General features: G+C 43.6%; 1 pseudogene; it reads left to right on the plus strand.

The window, feature by feature from the left end:
• Positions 1–242: 242 nt before the first annotated feature.
• LOC142785211 (uncharacterized) lies at positions 243–940 on the plus strand (annotated as a pseudogene).
• Positions 941–11076: the final 10136 nt, after the last annotated feature.

The raw sequence follows: 11076 nt of genomic DNA on the forward strand, positions 1-11076 counted from the left end.
TCGATGCAACAGACATTGACCGCGTTCTCATTCTGTTCTGTGCGCGATAAGCCGTTCACTGGGGACGTCGTATGGATTGACTGTAGCGACTGTTTTCAAGCATTTCACGCCGGCAAATGTGCTGGAATTTCTGAAGCAACTATCAAGTTGAAAAGACAGACATACTGCGATGCATGGCGCTGCCCTACCTGTAGACGGTCAAGGTTGCGAGCAGCGTCAGCTGAATCAAAAGAACCGGGCAGTGAGGCCGACATGCAAGATGTCCGAATTTGGATGAAAGCTATTAACGACAAGCTGGATAAACTAGTACTGCTCAAAGAAACAGTTGAGAGCATTGACGACGCGGTGCAATACTTGAGTGAGAAATACGACGAAATACTAAAAAAACAGAACAAAACGAGCGTGACGTCAAGGACCTTAAGTGCAGATTGGAAAAGGTTGAGATGCGGGACCAAGAAGTAGCTGAAGTGCAGGCAGAAGTAGATAATCTTGAGTGGAGGAGCCGCAGTCTCAACCTAGAATTCCATGGAATACAGGAAACGGAAAATGAAAACTTGCTAGAAGCGATCAATGCAATGGCAATTAAACACCAGTTCCCGCCACTCGCAGAAAGTGATGTAGTCGCCATTCATCGGCTTCCGCCCAGAAAAGATAAGACGCCGGTCGTTATCTGTCGTTTTGCGAAGCAAGCGGACCGAGATTTCTGGTGGAAAAACAGAAAGAAACTGAGCAGCCTAAATGAGCACTTCTTCTTGACGGAAAACCTGACCAAAAGAGCGCGTGCGCTGTTGTTTGAGACAAAGAACTGGGCTAAAGAAGCGAACTTCAAGTATGCATGGCACTCAAACGGGAAAGTTCTAGTACGTAAAGCTGATGGGGAGAAAGCCATACGCATCGCAAATGCTAGTGATCTAAACAAACTAAGCTAAAGAAAGAAGAAATGATCGGCTCAACATGGCTTGCGTAGGAAACGATTGTTATGTGCTTCCGGAAGCGTTTTCGCAGAGTTTAGGCAATTTCTATTCAAACTCGTTTAAATGTTTTCACTTGAATGTGCAATCGGTAAATAATAAACAGTCCGACCTTAGCCTTTTTTTCGAACAATTAAATCATGTATTCGACGTCATAATGTTAACTGAAACATGGTCAACAGATGAAGCCAGCGTGTTTTGCTTGCCTTCGTACAATACGTTCTACCATAATTGAATTTCTGGTCGTGGCGGTGGCGTATGTATTCTAGTGAAAAAGGTCCTTGACTGTGACCTAACTCAAAATTTCACCCACTCTTGCAACGACTTCGAATTTTTATCAGTTCTATGGTGTCTAGAAGGGGGAGGTGACGCCAACGAGAGGCGGAGGCCGCTCCTCCGTTTCAAGCCGGGCGTAGGTGGCGCTGCTGTCCGTAATGCGATGCTCGCTGCGCGCAGCGGGCCATCGAGTAGCCGTGCGCAATGCGCGCGGGCGTCTGATTATTTTTTTTGCAAGCAACGTGAATAAGCTTTAGGGGCTCGTTGGTGTGGTCTAGAATTTAGTATTAACGTGCACTGCTTATTTGGATGAGGACAGGGACAGTGAAAAACGATATTGCGCAATGGCGCACTGTCAAGTTTGGTTGCTTTCCACTGTCCGTTCTCGTACATATGTGCAGCTCACCTAAACGCATTATATTAATTATAATTGGGCGTGACGATGATTCACGGAAACAATTTTAACACCGAAGTTATTTTTTGCTAGTCCAATACTTCTGCTGCGCACAAGCTCAGCGCTAATAAAACCTTTTATTCATGAATTGCGTGCGGTTCCACTCCTCAAAAATGCGACTCGGATTCTGAACAAGCAAAGGAAAGTACAAGAAAGTACAGGACACGCTCGGTTCTTCGCGCCGAATTTTTGTAGGCAAGCCACAGGTTGACGTTCTCGATGTCCTCTTCTTCGGCGCTTTTTTGGAGAGGTACGCAGGGACATTGGGGAATACGGTTGGTACCGCGTCTGCTTTCAGGAGTGGTCGCTCTCGGGGTATCTCCACAATTTCTCCCTTTATCACGTGCGTCAAGCAACGGTCAATGTACTGCTCGTCGAAATGATGTTCGCACAGCGCCGACCTCGCGTCCAAAGATTTGTCGGCACGGGGGACGGCTCGTCGCCACGCTTCGAAGCGCACAGGATCCTTCGGCACAGAAAAAAAAGACACATGCTGACCCGGCTGCCTCGACGACACGTAGTCTGACGTACAGCCAGGCGCAAAACAGTGAGTCTGCCTCGCTTTCTTCACGGTGGAGCTCATCGTTCCGGCAGAGTTCGGAATTCACATTTGAGAAGTCACCGCTGAAACACAGCTCGAAAAAAAAACGCGGCTTAATAACCGCAGCCACGAAGAAAAAGGGCCACTCTACCGACGCAACGAGAAACTCCGTACACTTCCACAACCGCGATACACGACTGCGACTCGATCACATCGACAAGCTGGCAGCAGCGCCACCGCGGCGCTTGAAACGGAGGATCGCGGTTTCTCGGCGAATACGCGAGCGCTGACGCCACCTCCCCCTTCTAGCCACCATAGTTAAACTACAAAGTGTGGTTCTTGCCGTTTGTTATAGACCACCAAATGGCGAAACGGCATTCTTTCTGGATTACCTGGACACGTTTTTTGCGTTCACTAACACAAATCGCTTAGACATTGTGTGTGGCGGTGACATGAACATAAATATGCTCAAACAGAAAGCTAAATTAAAAAGTTGATATTTTGCTGAAATCTCATTGCTTTTCAAATATGATCACTGTCCCTATGACAATCACACAAATGTCTTCGTCCTTGATTGATTTGTTCTTAACAAATATACCGACAGAAAACCTCAAGGCTGGTGTTATTACTGTAGATTTGAGTGATCACTTGCCAATTTACATTTGTTGTAGGAAACACTTATGTGACAAAAACAAACCGAACACAATTTTCACCCAGCGTATAAACGAACAAACTCTGAAAATATTTTCGGAGATGATTTTGAGGGCTCCTTGGACGAATATACTTAAAATGAATGAGCCAAACAAGGCGTATGAAGAATTTTTGAACGTACTAAAGCCAATTTATACTGCTTCGTTTCCTCTGGTTAAAACAAAGCAGAACAGGAAAGTTCGTAAACTCTGGATCAACGCGAAACTTCGGAAAAGAATACAAGAAAAAAACATGTTATTTAGCCGCTATCCTAAAACGAAAGACACTAAACTGTTTAAAGAATTCAAGGTTAAACGAAATCGCCTAAATAAAGATCTCAAAAAGGCAAAACAAGAATATTATAACAATATGTTTAGTTCAGTTTCTGGGTGTTCAGATATAATGTGGAAAAGGCTAAATTCTCTCTTAAATCGCAATGTGTCCACGGGTTCAGTACATAGCATGAATCTTAACGGCGAGGTCATATCAGGAAAACCCTTGGCCGACAATTTCAATAAATATTTTCTAAATGTCGCAGAAAAATGTGATGTTAGTAGTAACCTTGGAAGTGTCCCATTTATCGACAGTACCATTTTTCTTGATCCGACAAGTGAGAATGAAGTAAAAGAATTAGTTTTGAATTTAAAAAAACAGTACAACACTTGATATTGACGGGATACAAGTTCAACCTATAAAGCATGTCATTATATTCCTTCTTCCTTATATAACGCATATATTCAATTTGTGCCTTGGCCGGGCTGTTTTTCCCACTAAAATGCAAGTTGCACGTGTTACCGTCCTCTTCAAGAAAGGCGATAGAAATAACATGTCGAATTACCGGCCTGTGTCCATTCTGCCAGTCCTATCGAAGGCATTAGAAAAACTAATATTAAAACGGCTGACTAATTTTGAAAGGAAGTTTCAGTTGCTTCATGACTCGCAGTATGGTTTCCGCAAAGGTTTCAGTACAGAATATGCTCTCATGGCACAGAAAGAGTACATTTATCAGCAATTCGAACAGGGAAACGTTGTGTTGGGATTGTTCGTAGATTTTACGAAAGCTTTTGACCACATTAACCACAAATTACTTATAGAAAAACTGGAACGGTACGGTATTCGGGGAACGGCGGGATGATTAGTACAGTCTTATTTGCAACACCGTAATCAGATTGTTAGCCTGGGTGGTTGCAATTCCGATTCTTTGTCAATCGTTGCAGGAGTTCCACACGGAAGCATTTTGGGACCTTTCCTCTTCAATACTTACATTAATGATATCGTGAACATCTCCTCTAACGTAAAATTTATAATATATGCAGATGATACGAGTATATTTTTAACAGGAAAATCAGTGAACGAAATAATAACACATGCAAATCTACTGCTGATTAGATTAGAAAAATGGACAAGAGACCACAGTCTAAAAATAAATGTTGCAAAGACTAAGGCTATGGTATTTCATGCTAAAAATAAAGCGGAAATTGTAAAACAAACGATCTTTTTAAATTCCACCCCTGTCGAGATAGTTCCTTCTCTTAAAATATTAGGTGTAATATTTCAAGAAACATTATCATGGGATCACCACATACACTTCTTAGCTACGAAGGTCTCTCAGGTAGTCGGCCTTGTGTACCCAAACAAGCACTTGCTTCCTCGGAATATTTTGTTGTTAATTTACAATACCTTATTTTTATCAAGAATCAATTACTGCAATCTTCTTTGGGCTCTAACTTCTAAAGAAAACATAAACAAACTTCATATGTTGCAAAAAAGGTTTGTACGGGCGGTAGAGAACGTGCCACGTACTTATCATACTCGTTCCTTATTTGAAAAATACAACCTAATGCCAGTATTAAAAAAGTATGATTTTCTTCTGTCCAAGAAATATAAGCAAGACATAAAAACTTTAACCCGTTTCTAAAGCAGTTGGCAGATTTATTACTGAAACAGCCTAAGTATAATACCCGGAAAAATGAAGTGTAGACTGTTCGAATCTTTAGAACCACATACGGTCTTCAATCGTTGGGAAATAAACTTCCAAGGTTACTAAATGAACTTAGGGATAACGAAATTGACTTAGAAAAAATCACCTTTAAACAACTGCGGAATCATTTCCTCCAGACGTCATGATCACTCGTTTCTGTTACTTGTAATTTCTAAAGAATGTATTTTTGTATTTTTGTTTTTGTTGACGTGTATTTTGTATACTGCTTTGTGTTTTTTTTCACGATGTGTTTCTTGGTGTCTTGTTTGTTGCCAAAGCAATAAATTAGGCATATTTCTTCTTTTTATGGTGCTTTTTTTTGTGTTTTGCAAGGCAAATGCGCCTGTATTTCACATTGCGAAATTATTTGTTTACGGCATTATATGTACCAATATGTTACACCTGTACAGTGTTGATTGCTCATTTTTGTCGTATACATGTTTGTATGCTTCGCTCGGATGTATTACGCAAATGCTTCCTTTTTTAAGGCAAATACGCCAACATTTTTTGCATCTTTTGAAATAGATTTTTTGTTGTTGTTGTTTAAGCACTAGACGTTTCGTTTTTATCGCACATGTACAGTGATGATTTCTTTCTTGTCATAGACCTGTTTATTTTACGCGTATGATCCCGAATGTTTTTATGAAAGTGTTACCGCTGCTGCGATGTGTTCGGGAAGGGGGAAGGGGGGCCTGCGGCCTTGTCAAGCTGGCATCACGCCAGCTTTTTCTGCAGGTCTCCTGCATCATGTATCCTTGATGCGAAATAAAGTCATTATTTTTATTATTATTATTGAAATCATAACGAAACAAAGAGCCGATGAAAGCATATTTCTCCTCAATATCTACAGCCCACCAAGCCAGCGGAAAACCAACTTCAGCTTCCTTCTGCGCATTGCACAGCAAGCAGCAGGCAAAAAGGGCCTTGTCATCCTTGGAGACTTCATTGCGTGGTCAAGAGCTGAGGACATGTCAAGGAAACTCAGAAAGGCAGGGATTTGGCCGGAGAAGCTGATCGCAAAAGACTAAGCCTCATTACAGACCACACTCAACCAACGCGAGTGGGTAATAGTATCAACCGATATACGTGTCCGAACTTGGCGTTCATTAAAGGTGTCAGGGAGGCCCGAAGGGAAATCAGTGGGGAAACGCTTGGCAGTGACGAATGCATTTTGCGTATCCAGATAGAAACCCTCCCGGTTAAGAAACGACATGGCCTGGCTCGACGAACCGACTGGGAAGCTTTTAGAAAAACTTGGTCAGAATTCGAGGATAAAGAAATTGTGGACATGGAGAGTTGGGTCTCGGGAATCAAGGCAGACTGGAAACGATTAACCCGAGAAGTTACCCTATCTACAAACACGCCCGAGGGGGACAAGCATCTCCTACACCTCTGGGACGCCCGCCGGGGCCTATTAAGAAGATGGGAGCGGCAGAAACACAACCGCAAACTGAGACTTAGGATCGCCGCAGTCACCAGGGAAGCCGAAGAGTCTGCGACGGAGCTGTCAAGGCGCAACTGAGACCAAAAATGCAATGACCTACAAGGTACCCTTGGTTGTAAAAGGACATGGGAGTTGCTGAGGGCCTTCATAGACCCAACCACGACCAAGACTAAAACCTGTAAGACGACTCAAAAGATTGCACACCAATTCAAAGGCACAGACCGGGAACTGCTAGAATACATTAAGCTGTGCTATATTGGCGATACAACGAACACTGACTGCAACCTGGCATACACTGGTGCAGCTAATCCCGCTCTGGACGAACCCGTTGTCACAGAAGAAGTTCGACATGCTATGTTGTCGGTAACAAAAACACTACGCCAGTAAAGGATGGCATCAGCAACGCTATGATACGGAACCTCGATGACAAATATATCACAAGGCTTACAGAATTCACCAACAAACAGTGGGAGAAGGGTACCGTTCCAAACGACTAGAAACATGCGGAAATAATAATAATTCCAAAGTCTGGAAAGGCACCAAGCTTAGAAAATTTAGGACCCATTTCGTTGACTTCGTGTTTGGGAAAAGTATACGAGAGAATCGCGCTTGAGAGGCTGGAGACCTACCTGGAAGACAACGAACGCATGCCGCACACCATGTGTGGCTTCAGAAAATGCCTCTCAACTCAGGACGTCCTCCTATAAATCAAGGAGGAGGTGCTTACCGATGTCCCAAATTATGGCGAAAACGTACTACTTGCACTGGATTTTAAGGCTGCTTTCGACAATGTCAGTCATAAGGCTGTTCCAGAGGGGCTTAGCAAATTAGGCTGTGGAAAGCGAATACGCAAGTACATCAAAACTTTTCTTAGTAACAGAACCGCCACAATCGGTATAGGAGGCATCCGCACTGATACGTTTGATACGTCTACAAAAGGAACATCCAAGGTTCTGTGATATCGCCGATTCTGTTCAACATCGTTATGATCGACTTAGCTCGGAACCTTGGAAACATTGAAGGACTCAGACATGCCATCTACGCAGACAATGTTACAATCTGGGTGACAAGAGGATCTCTAGGCCAAAAACAAGATTTTCTGCAACGCGCAGCTGATACAGTTCACGACTACGTGCGTCCACGTGGCCTCGTCCGCTCTCCGGTTAAATCAGAAGTTCTGAGAGTCTACAGACAAAGATACGATCTGCAAAACTCCATAAACGTCTATATAGATGGGAAGAAAATTCCAGATGTGTCCCGAATCAAGATTTTCGGCATGTGGATACAAAGCAACTGTCGTATAGACCACATCATCAGACAGCTTTCAAACACTACAGAGCAAATCACGAGGCTGATCACCAGAATCTCTAACAAAAGACGGGGTATAAAATCGGAGGACACTTGTAGGCTTGTACAGGCCATCGTGGACAGTAGGATTGTATACAGTGTCCCCTACCAAACACCACTCCCACAGGAAAAAGAATAATTAGAGGCAATCTTCAGAAAAGCCTACAAGTGCGCCCTTGGTCTACCTGTCGGCACCTCGACAGAGAAATTCGTTAAACTCGGGATAAACAACACAGTGCAAGAACACATCGAGGCGCATCTTGTTGCGCAGATAATGAGATTAATGTTGACTGCTACGGGCAGGCATACGTTGCAGATATTGAGCATGAGGGATGCTTGCGGAGAAATCAATAACACGGCGAGCATACCAAAGGACATTCGCCAGATCACTGAAGTCAGCCCAATACCTCGAAACATGCATCCAGAAATCCATAAGGCTCGAAGAAAAGCCAGATCAGAAGCACAAGCAAAAATTTCAATGCGAGAACCGACGTATTGTACGTTGACGCGACCACATAGAGAGAGCACTCCGGGACAGTTGTAAGCGTTGTTGATCACCAACTTAGGTAAGTCATCAGCACTTCGATCAAAAGCAACAACATCCTCGAGGCTGAGGAAGTAGCGATCGCGCTCGCCATCACACATCAGAGTGAAGAGTCTACTACAGAAATAGTTACTGACTCGCAAGAAGCGAGTCGACGGTACAGCAGTGGACACATATTCAATGCTGTCATCCGCATAGTCAAAGGAAGAAAAATGAACTTCTCGAGCTGCTTCATTACGTGGACACCAGGCCGTGAAACTGTGACAGGAAACCAGCGTGCCGACGCCAATGCCGGAGAATACGCCGACAGGGGGGAGCACAACGAAGAGGAATCAGCCCAATTTACTAGACGCTATGGAGCAATTTTAGAACACCAGAGAGCGCTGAGGAGGATATCCCGCCTCCCCACAAAGACCTCAACAGAGAGCAGTCGGTTGCCTGGAGACAGCTGCAGACTAATACGTACCCCAATCTCAGTCTTCTGAGTAAAATCTATCCGGGAATATACACCAACAAATGCTCGCTGTGCAGAGAACACCCCACACTTTACCGCGTGAAATGGGCCTGCCAACACACACAAGTAGTGCCAAGAAACTGTACACCAACACTGGAGCAGTGGGAGGCTGCTCTGTCCTGCTCTAAGCCTGAAGAACAAGTGAAGCTGATCGACAGAGCTTGCAAGAAGGCAAAGACCACAAGGGCGCTGGACTGAGGGCTCCACCTTCACCGGAAAAAAGCCATTTGTAATAGAGTTTTGCATTCCATTCCATTCGAGGGCACAGTTCTTGCACCATGCTCGTAAGCAGCGCCTTTTTTTTGCAATGTCAGTTGCAGGTTGATTCGTGTCGACGCTCGCATTCGCACGGTGTTTCCGAACGACTGTTGCACAGAGAGAAAGACAAAGTATTTCAAACTGTATTTAGATCCAGGAGACATTATTTTCTGTAAACTAACCCTATGCTACGTTTCTTTGCGTCTCTGTGAACCACATTGTGGTTTGGGGACTTTAAACCCCACAAATCAGCTACGTTTCTTTCACCTTCTCCACCAACGCACCAACACCGGCCACGGACTGGCTTGGTGCCGACGATGCACGAAGCTTGCTTCGTATATCGCTTCGAAGTTAGCTAAACTGACTCTGCAGAAACACGACCACTGCAAAACCACTAACCTCTCTTAGCGCTGTAAGTGTACTACGTACTTCTTCCTAATTAAACACACTGAGAGGAGTTTCACTTGGTGTCAGGGGTTGGTCGCTGGCACTTGTTTAGGCCTGTCTGTGCCACGAGCTCAACAAGAAAAAAAAGGAGTGATCTCGTAATTCGCTCTGCAGGCGCGAGTTGAACTTTCTCCTCAGAACAGCTGCGATTCAGTTATTAGTGCTTCAATTTCATTCCTGGCGTAAAGCCACACAACTAGTTTTCACGATAGCCGGCAGGACCGAGAAGCGCAGGGCGTCGAAAAGGGATTGACGTGCGGTTTCCTTCTGCGTTGATCCCTTAATTTCGTGGCGTTCGCGCCCGACACGCACTATAACGCATTTACTCCCTGTTGCAAGAACCATCTGTCCATTGGTTTAACAAATGCAGTTAGTTTAACTTCGACCAATTTTTGGCTTAGCATGAAGTGACCTTAGTACATATCTATCGTAAAATTGTGGCCGCCGAAATTAACAACCCTAACCCTACCGTCTTCACTTCTCGCCTCTTTCTGTTATATATAAAGAATTAAGGTAGTTTCACATTAGCGCTGCAGGCGTGAAAGAAATTTAGAGCTGGACAGCCTTATTTGCCTCTCTTCAGTATTTTTCTCTCTCGTCTTTTTCGTTTACTTTTATTTCTTGTTTTTCTGCCTGTTTGTCGGTATTTGTACTTTTTCTATTTGCTTTCCCAAGTTTCTTTCACTTTTTCTCGCCTTAATATTCTCTTTTTTATTTTAATGTCTGGTTTTACCTAACGGGCTTATAAAGAGTGGTTAACGATTTAGAGTGCTCGGTATTCTACTATGGGGGACCATATGGCCTACCTGGGGCCTCATACTTCACGAAGCCCTGTCGACGAACATTGCGTGTTTTTAAAAAGTGTGTAACAATTTAGAATAATCGGTGTTATACTACAAGAGAACCGAAAGCGTCTCTTAGGCCTCACACAAGCCACGGCTGATAGATAAAAAACAAGTTTCACGTAGCAACCGTGCACAACCTAAAAAAATTGGCAGATCTCACGTACAGTGTTAATCGATGATATGCAAAGCATGATTGAGAAACGTTGATATGTCACTTGAAAATCAGCACAACATTACGAGGTGGGGGTAAATGATGCCGGGATGACTTCCGTGCCATGATTATCATGTTTGGTTGTGTCGTTCACCTTTGTCATCTATTCACGTCAGGTGATAGCAAATTTAGTACGAGCACGCTATGAGCGTGGTATGTTGTCATGTTCTTAAATGAAACGCGTGTCAGGATTATTATGTTTGCACCAGTCATAAATTTCGTTATCCATTCACTTCACGTAACACCAAATTCGGTATATGTGAACCTAGCAAAATGGCCGTGAGCGCATCATGAAGGGCCTAATATATTTCAATGTAGCTTTCTTTCTTCTTTCTTTATTTTACCCTCAGGGCTTTACAGCATTGTAGAGGGGAGGAGCAAAAAGCAAAACATACACGTATTAAGTCAGCCAACGCACAATAACACAAAAGATTCAATAATAAGTAAACGAGAAAAAGTGAAACGGGCAAAAAGCAAAACATACACGTAACAAGCCAGGCAACGCAAAAAAAACGATGCAAAAGATTCCATAAAAGGAAAACGAGAAGAAAAA

The sequence above is a fragment of the Rhipicephalus microplus genome, unplaced genomic scaffold, assembly GCF_043290135.1.
Source record: "Rhipicephalus microplus isolate Deutch F79 unplaced genomic scaffold, USDA_Rmic scaffold_19, whole genome shotgun sequence".
Taxonomy (NCBI): Eukaryota; Metazoa; Arthropoda; class Arachnida; order Ixodida; family Ixodidae; genus Rhipicephalus; species Rhipicephalus microplus.